The following is a 14,897-nucleotide window of genomic DNA, read 5'->3' as shown; positions in this document are numbered from 1 at the left end:
ACTAAAATGTGCTGTCTGTAGCATGATGCTCTTTTATACTTTTGTGGAAACAAAAAAAAAAAGAGAAACAATGTGGCCATTGTGTACTGGAAACAGTTCCACGTAACCCGCATTGTGTATATTAAAGTCTATCTTTGTATGTTGCACTAACCCAAGATTTCAGTGTTTATTATTAGAACTAAGAAAAATACCTTTGACCAAAAGAATAATTCGACTGACTGAAAAGGATCCCAGCTTGTCTGCGTGTGTGCGTGTGTATCCCATTACTACTCTGCTCACGTGGACTGAAGTATGAGGATGCATTATACTACCTCCCTGGGCAGATGAAGGCCTCAGATCTTTTTTTCTCTTTCTTCTCCTTTTTTTTTATTTTCTTTCCCCCCTAATATCAATTTTCTTCTCTGTGTGTTATAAATGAACCCGAATACATTCACACGTTCCTATCGAAGACTAAAAGCTGTCACTTCATTTCAGGGAACCAGGCAGCTTTAAGCTCAGCTGCAAGAAAGCCCAGATGCTACTACATCTCCAGGGGAAACTTATCTACTCAGAAATGGCAAAACTTCTGAACAATAATAACAAAATACAGCTTAAAGATGCTGATGCTGTTCTCCTGTTGGTGCCGAGGTCAGTACTTTGGAGAGTGGGTGCCAGTCAGAAATTGCAGCACTCAGAAGACTGACATTTCTGAAAAGCTCTGCTTCTCCCCAAATCTCAGTAACTTTAAATGGTCTGCCAGTTAAATCAGAACAGTTTGGTATAAAGCCTCCAATTTTCTGACAACCTTTATATTCTCTTGGCTCCTACAAGGCCCTAAAGCTGATCGTGTATAATCCTGAACTGAATGTAAAATAAATATGAAAACCTGTCATGATTTTAAAGTTTTCCAAAGGATATTTTACTAAATAAAAAGAGCTGCATTTTTGGCACACAAATGCTCCATATAAAAATCACAGTTCTTTAAAATAAAGTTACACAATGCAGTGCCAGACTCTGCCCTCTGAAGTTCCTCCTGAGTGCTGGGGAGCAGCTATGTCCCCATGAGCTGGCTGGCCCTGAAGGTCCCATGCTCCTTTTCCCCTGCACAGTGCGAATCAGGGCTGCCACTGGCCTGAGCCAACCCAGCCCCTGAGGGTCCCTCCAGCACAGGAGCCTAGGGGGAGGTACCCGGGTTTCCTCCAAGCTGGGACACAGCCCATGGTGTGGCCAGCTAAATCTAGCAGTGGCAATTGCTTCCATGCTTGTGGTGCAAAGACAGCCTGAGCAAATCGTGACCTAGAGCTCACCCAGCCTTCATGTCCTTGAAATATGTTGCCTAAGAAAATAACAATTGTTTGCGGAAAGCTCTTCCGCTAAGCCTGTGCTATTTAGCGAGCTACATTAACTGTGTGCCAAGGTGTGGGCTATAAGCTGGAGTGTCCACAGCACTACAGCACGGAAATGAGTTTAAATCACTGACAAACTAGAGCTGATGTCAGGCTCCACTGGCTTCACAGACCTCCAAAACATCTGCAGGTCCAGAACACAGCTATAAGGCCAGACAGAGATGCATAGATCTAGCAAAGTAGCACCCAAACACAGCAACCTTGACAACGGACATGAGGTGCATTTTGAGTGAAGCTGTGAGTCAGCTAGGAAAGGATCTGAATACCACTTTGCAGGAAATTTGGATGACACATCCTGCAAGTCCTGGGGTGGTAGCTCACTGTTAAAGTTAAATTTGCACAGTACTTTTCAGATGGCTGGGAGGAAACAAAAGGAGGCAAGACAAGGCATTTCAGACAGGGAAAATCTGTGTTGTCACTCTCAAGGCTTCCAGGTTAGTCTGCAGAGTTCTTTCAATGTGCAGGTTTTAAATGCTATGCACCTGTGTCTCCTGATCTCCTGCTGGGACACGGTACAGGCAATTGCACTGGATATAAAACCACAGTTAACTATACACATAGAGCTTTAATTTTAGGTCAGACTTGGTGAAACTATCTGGTTTTCTCCTAGAAGCCCTCAGTAGACAGTTTCTTCACTTAGCTCTGCCACCTTCGGGCCTTCTTTTTAAGTGAGGAGTGCAGCTGAATGCAAGAATTCAAAGCAAAACTCAGCTGAAACCATTATGTTTCATCTGGTTACATGTCAAAACCTCAAACCTTGTGTACACAGAGCTCAAATTATAAACCCATCAGGCCCAACCCCAGAGCTGGACCCAGGTTTGCCTGGAGAGCCCGCAAATCTTTTAGAGAAGCTGATACAAGTTTTGAGTTCATAATGAGTTGAAAACCCAAAGTGGCCAGGAGACTTTTCCAAGGTCAAACAGTGAGCTAGAGGGGGAGCTAAGAAGAGAACCACAGCCCTGGCCACTTCACACACTGCTACCAACAGAGGTAGAAACTCACTCTGCTTGAACTTCATCCTGCATAGTCTTTGCCAAACCACTCAAAAGAACCACTTTTTTTGCCTGTTAATTGTTTTAATAAGTCACATGGCAATGAATGACTAAAAACTACATCATCCCTCTAAGGATTCAGCTGTGGAAAAAGTATCCATTTAGCTGCAGGGTAGTTATTACTGCATAGCTTTGATTTTGCTACACAATGCACACCCTGTTTATGGAAATGCTTCCACGCTGCTCCAGGTGAAATCATCATGACTTACAGGTATACTCTGAAGATAAAGGAATGACCTCAGATCCACTCATCTAGATCGCAAACAAGCCCTGTCCACTTATCTGAGTCTCCACAATGCTCTCAGATGCTGGTTAATGTCCCTTTGGACATTTTTGAATGCCACGCAAATCTTTGCGTCTATAACATGAAAATATAACTTCAAGGTGAGAAAAAACAATTGCAGTTAGAATACCTACCCCTCCTGCTGGGTCCACCATGGCATCTGTCTCACTGGGGAGCACTGGAATAATTTCAAGTTCACAGCACAGCACAATGCAATAATCCCTTTAGAATCTACGCCATCATGCAGTGGTCACTTATCTGCTGTTCTGCATGCAATCTACCAAAACTTTAAGACTCCTGGCAATACAGCAAGCAACTGCTTCAGGATTGAGGCTTAATGCTGAAATATCACCAGGGCTGAGGATTGCTACATATTGCTTTCTAATAGTCCCTGCTGTTTGACATGTGGAATGGCAGTTAGGAGCTCTGTAACTGAATCCAGAGTTCTCCACCAATAATTGAAAGTACTTCTACAATATGGGAAAAAGAGAAGGGGGATCAGGGTTAAAGGTTCAGGTCTGTTTAAGGTCTTGGAAACATTTTTGTGGGGTGAAGGGTCAGCATTGTTAAAGTAAGGCATGACTTACATACACAAGTAAAAACATGAGATTGCAATACATACCTTTTCCAATTCAGGTTAATTAAGAGTTTACTGTACTCCCAGCTAGTTTTGCTTGCAGGCAAATTTTTTTTGAGTTCAGCAGCCAGGACTGTATCTAGGGCTAAGCTTTCCCACCATATCATTCCAATAATAAAAGAATTTTTCTGGCTTCCTGTTAAACCATGCACTGATTACAAAATTCTTTTGCTTATTTAAGGCCAGATTCAATAAAAATCCTGTCCAGCTTCTGCATCATGGAAGGCCACAAAAGCCCTGAAATATTTTGGTTTTGAAGCCTGTGTGGGCTTCCATGGTTTGGATGCCGGGTAACTGTTCCAGTGAATGTGGTCCTCATAAAGCTTTTCAAGGTCCTGCTCCATATGGACCTAGTGATTTCTCTTTATTCTCTCCAGTGTGGATTACAATCTACTTCAGAGAATCTCTGATTTATGCCTGTAGCTACAAGCTAAATCCTAGAGGAATAGGTCCTTTTCATATCAGGTCACATCCTCTGCAGAACACTGACAGAGAAATTCGAGTTTCTGAAAAGCAAGTACCACTTACAAAAATCTGGTATGTTTTGCATGCTTTATATGAATATAAGTGAATGGTAAAATCTAAAAGGAAATTCAATAAACTACTCATTATCTATCTATATTCGTATGACTAAGCTACACGTGGAACGTAGCTTTTATCCTCCATAAAAAATGTACAGATGTTCTATAGAAAACTGTATGAACAAACTTTAACCTCACGACTGCTATTATTTTGTAATAAAGGCTTACAGCATAATGTGAGCTTTTTTTAGAATGTAAGTTCCATGTGAGTAGCGTGTTGTTAATTTAATATTAATGCAATGCACCAGGAAGAAGTCTGCACAGAATCTCAAAGACAGAGAATCACAGTGCTGCAGACAGGAGATTTGTGCCATGGATTTTATTTGTTTCAGCACTCGGAATAAAATTCTTTGACCAGGATTCCCATTGCCACAGGGCAGTGGATTCATCTACCAATGTTTTCACATGCATTGGCATGAGGATTTTGCTGCAGCATTCCCGCAACTGTTCCTGAGAATCATGTGGTTAAGTCACCTTGTGCTGCACAGAAAATTTACCTCTCACTGTCAAGTGCATATGAATGAGCTTCTTTTTTGGGAACAGCAAAAGGAAAAAAGAATCCACTGAATAAACTTTTGAATTTCTTTTGCTGAACCACCCTTCAGGTAGTAGGTGCAAAGACTTTCACTAAACTTGCAGATGTCAAATGCAGTGCCTGCTTTGCTTGCAACACAAATGAATTAAAGCAGGGGAACAGAACAGAAATCCAGCTTCATCCATAATTTTCCCTTCTCAGTGCCTGAGCCCTCTCCTTTGCAGCATATGCCATTCAGATTACGTATCTTGTATTCCTCTGAGGAGTCAGTTCACTGTCTCATCTCCAAATGCATTGGTGAAGTAATTTATGACTCCCATTATTATAATCGCTTAGCAGCTCCCAAGCATGTAAAAATAGCAACAATAATTTCTCCCACTTTTCCTTCCTTAGCACCCCATAGGAGAAGGAGCTTGATTAAATCTGTAGGGGTTACACTTGCACTTGTGTGTTTCTGTAACTTACATAGGAAGTTTGACATTTTCAGAAAGTGATGATGTCTACAGACATCTTATTCATTGCAGGAATTCCTCAGTCTAGATGAAACTTCTGGGAAGGTCCTGTGTCCAGAAGCTTCCTTCTTTTGCTTGACAGTTTCATTGCGTCTATGAAATGCACTTGTGTGCTATTATGATCATAAAGGGCGGCCCAATCTCAGAAACAAAGAAGGCCATTTGCTTCAAAGCCTTCAGGATCAAGTTTGAAAACCTACTCAGGACTCCATGCAATGAAGCAGAACCTCCAGGCATAACAGGGAGGGAAGAAATGGGGAGAAGTTTATGAACAGACCCATGGCAATATGTGCATGGTAAACTGACAGTCTGCTCCCATTTGTTCCAGTTTTCCAAGCATGTGATTGCAAATGTAGTTATCATTTTATGTGGACCATCACAGCTGCACTGCACTCATCAGAGCAAAGACAACAGTCTGGTCCTTGTGAAATGGAGATGAAGTTTTCCTATTTCTGTGCATATTCTGTAGGCAAATACTAAAGACCAAAAGTTCACAGAGGTGCAACAAATGTCTAACAAAGGCCCTCAGCACCTGGAATAGTTATGAAACAAAGAATTTCAAAGCACTCCTCTGCTTCTACAGTCATCATCTAGATCTAAACTGCTAGGAAAAAGTATCCTGGTTTTTCTAAAGGCATAATTTTAAATCCATTTTGGTGAAACCAGTGTAGAAGACATGGGCATTCTCATATTTCAGTGCAAAACCATGTCTGGTTTGGTTTAAACTTAAATCTTTTAGGAATTGATTTTGGATTTGCAAATAAGATGGTATTTAGCTAGCATGATCAACATGATTTCTGATACAGCTGTTTAACATAAATGGTATCTTTGACTTGTTTGGTTCACTTCTGGCCACTTGCTCTGCAGTGCAACGACAGCTTCAGGTAGCTACTGAGATAATTAGGGGAAGGCAATACTTATGCTTGCAATAATGAATATGAAAACTTAGATAACATCTACAGAAAAGCAGGCACTATAATTCCCCACGTGATCTCCTCAGCTCTCCAATGGTTTCATGTGTGTATGGAAGAAGCCTTGTCAGCTTCCAGAGATGAGGAGTTAGGAAACAGGAAAACAATAGATCCTTGTGACTCCTCTGGCTCCACCTTAGGAGGAGGAACAGAATGATTTCAAGGAGCTTCCTCTCATATGCACAGTTCCTCCATGCATGTTAGCAGCATTTGATGGTCTACAGTATCAAGAGTGATCCAATAAAAAATTATGCACTACCATTTTTCACTGGCAAAAGTTACAAGGGCAGTAACAGTACCCTGTACTACCCTGAAATTTCAGTAATGGGGATCAAGTTCCTGGCTGCCTCACAGCTGATGCTAGAGATTAATTTTTGTCAACTTGATTACCAGAGGACAGCTAAAGTTTGGGAGGTAGCTGTAGGATCTCACTCTTTAAAAGACCAATCCATTAATGAAGCTTACCAGACCACACATTAGCTGGAAGATTAGATGGGAGATTCAAGTCAAACCTCCATTTACTGAAGCCACAAATACCCCATTTCCATGTCCATTTGCTCAGACCTGGAGAGACCATGTTACATTTCTTCTGCTAATTTAGCTTGAGTGGATGTTTCAGCAGAGGCTGTGAAATAAAAACACCTCATACAAAAGATGTGACAAGGTGAGTAGTGTCAGCTGAGGTATACAAAGCAATATTAAGATCCTTCCGCAATGTCAGATGAGTAGACATCTGGCAGTGGCAAGGTACATTGCAGTACTTTGCATCCATGTCTGTGTCAGGCAATATTTCTAACACTGATACTCACTGACTGTCTTGCAGGTCTTCTGCTCAAGCCTTCTTTCATTTCTGGGAGGAACTGGGAGGAGACAGAAGACCAGGAGCTGAAGGCTGAGCATGCCTGGCAGCAGATGTATTTCTGTCTCCCTGATCTGTGCTGTTACTCCATAAAGTTTTCTAAAACAAAAGGCGACACAAAAGAAATGTTGGGTTGGCCTGCTTTATACCACTCCAACCACATGCTTTTTACAATCCGCTCCTTCAACAGAATGGCTGATTGCTTAAACAGCAAAGCACGACAAGCTGATGCATTAGATATTTCCATCAGACTAATGAGACTTATGAGGTGGGAAGGATTTTCCTCCTCCCTTCATCAGTGACGATTTCTTCCTTTGAAATTAATTGGAAAAACATTCTGAGGAGTATTTCCCATGCAGTTGACGCTCCTATCTGCTACAACCTGTGTTGTAGCTATGCTGAAAATGCTTTGGGCTAGGCTGAAAATGCTTCTTCCTCTCCTGTTAAAGGGACCAGAACTGAACCCCTGCTTTGGCTGCAGTTTCCCCTGCTTGCCATCACACCTTGCACAGTCACACCAAATTACGAAAGTAACAAGGACACTGCACATTTCTCAGAGTCCCATCCCCACTTTTTTATGTGAGGAACACTGCCACATCCCCCAGAAACTCCACATATGCTATTAAAAGAAAACAACCATTACTAAAAACAATCCAGCGCCTTCTATGCTACAAACTCATGGGCAAACTATTAATCTATTAAAATTTTTCATTAAATAATTGCTCCCAGCTGAGGCTTACGAAAGGCCCTGCCAGGCCAAAATGTCAGCTCATTTATGGGATTTATTATTACAACTGTCAGGCCAGAAGGGTTTGTTGCAGCAGATCTACGAGGCATGCTTGGACAGGAGCTCCTGCCTTTGGGCCAGCTGCTTCAAAAACAGAACCCACAAATATGAGATGTCAAGTTCTCATTTCAGGTCCTGCCTCTTCCCTTTCAATCACCATGGATCAATGGATCAGTTGAGCTGTTTAACAACTGGCAAAGACCACCTCATGTAGGGTAAGCATCCGTGGTTGTTCAGCTTTTGGAGCTGATAGAGGTCTTTGTCTCAGCTTTCTCTATTTTTAAAGTACTAAAGCATGGCTTCAAGGGCTTGTGACTCAATTGGCAGGGGAGGGGCAAGCTGGAGAATGAGGTGTACTTTCCTCAAGGTGGTGGCTGCTCACTATAGCCATGTGCTTCGGGAGGGGTGGCTGAGGGCATTTGTAAGCTGCAGGTCTGTTCAGGAGTCACAGGCTGATCCTGGTGCAAAGAGAGGATTGCACTTGGGTTTCATAATGGAGCTCATGGAAGTCAGTGAAAATTGAACTGCAGCCAAGATGGAGAGCCATGTAGAACAGATGTCTTTACAGAGGATAAAACAAACAAACAAAAAAATACTCAGAGTCTGAGTTAGAACTCTTGGCCCATGTTAAATCTGTAAAAAGCCCCAAAGTGCTCTATTGTGACTGTCCCAAACACTTAAATTCCACATGTATAAAGTAAAACACATTTGCATTGCTAATTTATTAAAGGACTTCTTGACCCAAAGTCAAATACTAGCACAAGTCTTCTGCCTGGAAAAGCTCTGATAAGTGTGCTCTTTAACTCTCTCTGTGAACGTTCAGTAATGCTCCTTTTAAAAGTACATACGCTTCTTCTCATGTCTGACGCTAATTATCTTATCAGATAACAGGCAGCCCTGTGCTGAGTAGGTATGTAATATATTAGCCTTGGGGAGGGGATTAAAAAAAAAAAAAAGCCTTATCTTTCAAGTAGATTTGAAACTGTGTATGATCTTTCTGAGTCTGTGGAAACTTTCCTCTGCAGCACAGATCTTATATAAGGGAGACAATGAAGGAAAAAAACAAAAAAAATCCCAGACCCGTACAGCTTTCAGATTGCAATACTCCAGGCTGTTCCTTCCTGTGGAATTTTCTCCTCTATCAGTATTTTGGAATGGCATACAGGTTAAACTGTTCATCTGGCAGGGAAAGCAGCTTTGGTAATTGTAAGTTTACATTACACTATAAACAATCGGATTAGAGTAAACAGATGAACCGTATAAATAAAATGTCACTGCTTAGCTCTCCTTTGTGACTTGTATTCTGATACCACTACTACTGCTTTTACTACAACTACTACTACTACTACTACTAGGCTTCGGCTGACAGCTCAGCCTGAAGCCCTTTATTCATCTTTATTACTACTTCAGCTGTTTTGAGAGCAAAAAGGCATGGAGGACTTATTGGCCAGAGGCTCTCTAACCTAGCAGGCCTGCCCGGGAAATCAATACGCCGCACTCGAGAGCACAAAGATGGATTGTGAAGCCGGGGCTGGCAAAGGAACGCGGGCTGCATCTGGAAGGACACGGAGACAGCCAGTTCTGCTCCACCAGAAGCCTCCCAGACCGCGCATGTTTGCACACCAACCTCGTGGCACCCTTCCAAGACAATTTGTGAACCTTGGTTCACACCATTTTCAAAGTAGGTCATACGCAGTAATCTCAGCCGAGGAGAGATACCCTGTCAGCAGCAGCGGCTGCGAGGAGGGCGATAGCTGCGACCAATGAGCGAGCTGGTGGGAGCGGGGAGCCGAGAGCTCGCAGGGCGCCGGGGCCGGGCCGGGCCAAGGTGCTCGCCGGGCTCCCACGGCTGGCGGGCGGGCTCCCACACACCCTGCCTCTCGCCGTTTATAGCTCGACAAGCACCCACTGCTCTCCTGGACACAGCCACCGGCACGGCTTAAACATTAACCCGAATGAAAATACAGTAGGAGAAGAGATCTAACCCTTACTGAGCTCTGTTTTCCTGACAGCAAGTATCACAGCTGATTCTGAACCAGGGGATTTAAATTTACTACGAGCTTTGGATTATTGCCTCCTAACGTGGTTCTGTCACCTGCCCCTGCTCTGACAGTCAAAACACAGCCTTGAAGGTAGCTGTGTTGACAGAGAGGATTCCTAAAGCACTTACAGTTTCCTGCATTTTCCTGTATCCCTGTATTCCTGTATCAACATGCTTGAGCTGTTTTAGGGGCATGAAATTAAGAACGGGCACATTTAAAGGTGTATTTTTGAAAAATGGTGTCCAGGAAAATAAATGCAGAAATGAGTGTGTATATTCATTTCCACACTACAACAATAAAAAAGAATCAGAGAATTTCCAGTTTCAAGCAACAGCACAGAACTTCCCAGGCAAAGGAAGTGCTGGGAACGCGTTGCCTTTAAAAGCAGCCTGCACACCATCAGAGATGACTTGATGCTAGAAAGCTACAGGATTGCCTGAAGAGTGCCACAGCGTTATGTAATTCATTTTTTTTAAACGGGTTAATTTTTAAACAGGCTCAATTTAACCTTGTTCCTGGTCAATAGTTACAGGAATCTGAATGAAAATATGCTCTCTGGAGAAATCCACTCCAATATAACAGGCATGCATCATTTTTAGCACTGAAATCAACACTGAAACAGCAGAGCTGGACAAGCATTGCTTTTTTTGAATTTGGCAAGTAAGAGGAATGACTTTCCTCCATTTAAAAAGCTGTGCTTTTTCCTTCTTCTCTTTCTTTCCCTGTGATGTCTCAGACCAGAAATCTTAAACAAAAAGAAGAGAGAGATTTCTGAAGGTACCATACTCTGCAAAGAGAGAGGGGAGACAGGACCTTGAAGATGAGCAAAAAGGCTTATCTTCCATCCAATAAAGAGTGCACAAAATGACTGTCTGCTCCACTGGAAGTGACCTACCTGGTCAATAGCTTGTCCAGGGAGTTGTAAGACATGCAGAAACATGCCCCGATGTGCTACTGTTATCAGCTAAAAGGGTGCTGTAATGACTTTTTATGCAAATAGACAGAAAAATCCATAAATCCAAGAAGAGTTATCACTCAGTACATCATCAAGGGAACAATTTATTCTCTAACATGGGCTGCGATACTTTCCTGCCAAAATTGCATTGCTTGTTTGTTATCACTAAGCTTTGAAAAAAAAGTAACCAACAGAAATCCCTTCTGCTGCTGCCTCTGGAAAAGAGAATCCCTTTTAAGAAAAACTGTAACAAAGAAAACCCCCAGACACTTCACTATTTTTTCCAGAATGACAAATAACTCTAGCTGTAGTTACAAACGGTCTCAGTATTGTACAATTTTGGGTCATGTGAGTTTTATTACTTTTCAGACTAGCCCAGCCAGCTGCTGGCAGTTATCATTTTAGGACTGAGAGCAAACTACTTCGAAAACAAATTTGTTCAGAAATCTTTTTAAAGTGATACAGAAAAGAAGTCCTTTGTGTCCTTTTCCATTTCAGTTTGAATGTAACATCTTTTTTTTCTCCAGTCTTTGAAAGGAATGAGTCTCCAATGCTAAACAGGTCACAGAGTAATTATGCATCCACCTGAAAATTAAACACACATTCAAAAGCTTAACTAACAGCATTTACTAATTCATAACAAGTATATGTCACTCAGTTTTTTCATGGTTGATCATTAGGGTGTAAGCAAAACCAGATCACATCAAACCCAGAGAACAAATGCTGTAATCTTTCAGCAGGGTTAAAAGGAAAGATACAACAGCAGGGTGATACTGTGTTGATGAAGCTCATCCAATACTGCAGGGCAGCCACAGCAAGTCCTATGTGTTTGAAATCTTTGTCTGAAGAGGGGACGGTCTCTGGGATTACTCAGGGAAAAATCAATCCTGAGGCCTGGCCAAGGTCCTGTGCTTGGACAGGTCAGCAGTCATTCCATGTTTGGGCCAACCGGAGATCAAACCTGGATGGCTACTTTTGACATTGTAAACCCCTGTCTGAATTGAAAAGACAGCCAAAAATTTTGGCAAATCCTTTTATGTTCAGTGCAAAGTCAAATTTATTATCTGTGACATGCACATCTTCTTGCTTTGGTGTCACCAATTATTTTTTATTAGCATTCTATGTTTTCCCTCACCTTTCATAACACAGGTTTGGCAGCAGCATTTCAGATGCACAAAAGGAATTGAATCTACATTTCCTTTACAGAGTGAAAGTGTTTGAGTTAGTAACATCTCTTTTACAGATTTCCTTGGGGGAAAGAACCATTTTTCTTTGAGAGAAGAATGCACAAAGCTGGCAGAGATCAAAGGCCCAGTGAAGAAGTTGAAAGGACCCCAGCATGGTCTTTACAGGGGTGCATAGTGGCTCAGAAGAACTGTGAGCTAACATAGCTGGTTTATACATGACCTGCCTGCCTCCAGCTGAGCACTTGCTGTGACCGAGTTTGGGATTGTTTTGGAACAAGTGCTGCAGAACTCCAGTAAACTGGCACTGGTTAAAGGAGATCTTTGGCCAATGCTAAGATTGAAGATGGATTAAAGGTGACTTCGGTCAACCTTTGCTTCCTTATGCCAAGTTCTCTAAGATCAGCACAGGTAAGACTGAGTGCTAAGCTATTATTTATTGCCCCTTGGATCTGCTGCTGCAGTAAGTTTGAAGACTAGCATGACCTGGCTCTTCCCAATTACCTTTGCACTTGGCAAAAGCTTGGCCTCACAGCATTCCAGATACCCACTGTGTCAGAGACAGGAACCCCACACATCACCTCCCAGACAATTTTTAAACTGAGCTAAAGCTTTTCTTTCATAAAGTTATTTTTAATATGGTTTCTGGACTGCTCTAGTTAGGTTTGGGGGATTTCACATGGTCTCTTCTGGCTATGATCAGCAGATAGCTAAACTGGAGTAGGGCAGAGCTAAAAATGGGATTGTTACTAGTGCATGTTCAGTGGCACACACATCCTGACATGCTAGAGAAGGGCTTCCATGTCAGTTCTGACTGATGCGCCTACAGAAGTGCTGCTGAGGGTTCACTGGGGCCTCACAGTTCTTGGTGGCCAGAAAGAACATTCTCTACCAAGCCAAATGGTTGAAAGTGTGCATAGTGAAATTGCAGAGTACATTCTGGCCACCACTCTCTCTCCTCACTTGAGTTGCCTCAACTCTGCTATTGGGAGCACTGGAATAAGGCTGGTGTAGGAATGCTAGGGAAGTCAATGCATTTATACTGATGTAACTGGAAGCAGAAGGTAGCTTAGAGGCTCAAAGATCTAAGCTTGTGTGTTACCCCAGCCATTTCTGACCAAAGTGCTTAGCTGACCTCCACTGAATAAACCAGTGTTTCACACTTCCTGCACTCACAATGTCAGCTCTCTTAGAGCTGAAAGAGCTGCTCCTGCACCTCATTCATTCATGACAGGTAGCACAATTGCTGGCTCATCCTGAAGATCTGCATGACCCAGGGCCATGAGCATACCAGGGCTTTTAACATAGTGACTTGCATCACCTCAGCTTAGCACCACCCAAGTAAATGTAACCCTTCAGTTCAAAGCACATGACGTTTTTCTTGTGTTGGCATCAAACAAAATAGCATGCTAATCCTTCTGGTATTAGTCAAATGGGGCTTAAATATCCACTCATATGCTTTGCAGTTGCAAGATTTCCCTGGCAAGTGTGTACTCTGGTCTCAGTCATGGACCCTCACATAATATAAGCTTCTGTTAAGAAAAAGAGAAAACAAACTTCAAGGCAGCAAAAACTGCCTTTCCAAGCTTAAACTGAGTGCAAACTGTAGCAACATTGGCTTCCTGAATCCAGGAAGTTTTTCCAGAGAAATAACTGCAGTTGTTGTTCTGCTCCTCCATCCCGATGCTCCTCCAGCCAGCACCTCCTGATGGAGATTACCAAGATCCCAGCCTATTCTCCAGCAGGGAAAACCCAACAACTCCCTAAGGTGAATCTTAAAAAATGTGGTAATGGGGACAGAAACGGAATTATTCACAAGAGAGAAAGATCCTGAAGGAAGGATGCTGAAGAAAAAGATGAGTAACAGAAATAGCTTGCTTGCTTCATCTTCCAGAGAAGCAAGGAGGAGGACGAGGGATGCTGAAATGAGAACACTACTTCTTTTTTCCTCCCGTGACTATCAGGAAGTTGACAGGAAAAAAAATGGAGCTGCTCTGGTTCAACAGCTAAAAATTATAGTTTCCCACTGAACAAATACTCACTAGCTATAAAGGAGGAACTGCATCTCCATGCAGGCTACTGCAGTACTTCCTTGCAGAAATCCCCCAGATCCCAAATGCTGGTTCACTCATCTTCATCTAGTGTGTGTTTACCCACATCAGACTCGTTGGTATGTTTCTCGAGCCTAATTTTTTAAACAGAAAATCATACGCATTCTCTTTTATTTTCTTCAGTGAAATGGTGAACATCAGCCTGGTGATTACTTTTATTTTTACCATGTTATGTTTTTAACAGATTAAATATTGTAATAATAAAATACTTGTTGGGATGTGTTATTATATTTTAGTTATCATAACCTGAATACCACATATTTTACTAATTCAGGGTACTTGTCTCTTGACCACTACCTCATCCATGTGGTAAAGTCAACAGGAAAGGCATATCCCTGCCAATATCTCACCAGTGATCCGAGGGACTCACAATCACTAAAACTGAGACTTTTCTCAATGTAAATAGCATTTTTTTTTTTTTTTTTTTTTTTTGCAAACCCTTTTTTTTTTTTTTTTTTTTTTTTTTTGGCAAGCCATTTGATTTGGCTTAAGCCACATAATGCAGAGTTCTGTCCATCTGTCCTACTTAATTATAATGATTGCAGAACCTAAATTTGCTTCCAAACATCCTTAATTAATATTATACTACAAACTGGGTGGGTAAGGGGAGGAACTCCTCTGATTCCTAAAAACTCCCAATCAAACCAAAACAAGGTCTGGAACATTTTACATTATTTTTTCAGTGTCACTGCTAGAGACTTAACAACCACAGAATGTGCCCCGTGGTCTTTGATAATTTCATATAATAAGCAAACATTGTTTGTTGGCAAACAATTTGGTAAAACATCTTAACTTGCATTCTTCTCTGTGCCAAAGTACAGAAGATTTGTTTCACCTAGGAAAATTTACATCACAGGATACATGTGCCCGGCATGCTCTTTGTAAATAGAAAATGTTGACCAAAGTGCAACAAATATATTATTTCATCTGTAAGTAATAACATTTTAAATAGAATATATTTGGTTAATTCCAATTGCTTTATCAAGTCACAGGCAGGGGGAGA

General features: G+C 41.9%; 1 protein-coding gene across 2 annotated transcripts in view; it reads right to left on the bottom strand.

The window, feature by feature from the left end:
* The window catches only part of ATXN1 (ataxin 1), a 243,927-nt gene extending 237,073 nt beyond the window's left edge, over window positions 1-6,854 (bottom strand). For both annotated transcript variants that reach the window (XM_041475506.1, XM_041475513.1), the window contains exon 1: window positions 6,766-6,854. The gene's annotated coding sequence lies outside the window, so the exon portion shown is untranslated. The remainder of the gene's footprint in view (window positions 1-6,765) is intronic.
* Between the last annotated feature and the right edge of the window lie 8,043 nt (window positions 6,855-14,897).

This window comes from Pyrgilauda ruficollis, unplaced genomic scaffold, assembly GCF_017590135.1.
Source record: "Pyrgilauda ruficollis isolate IOZ18807 unplaced genomic scaffold, ASM1759013v1 scaffold35, whole genome shotgun sequence".
NCBI lineage: Eukaryota > Metazoa > Chordata > Aves > Passeriformes > Passeridae > Pyrgilauda > Pyrgilauda ruficollis.
Note: the sequence above shows the minus strand (reverse complement) of the source record. Positions and strands in the feature narration are given on the sequence as shown.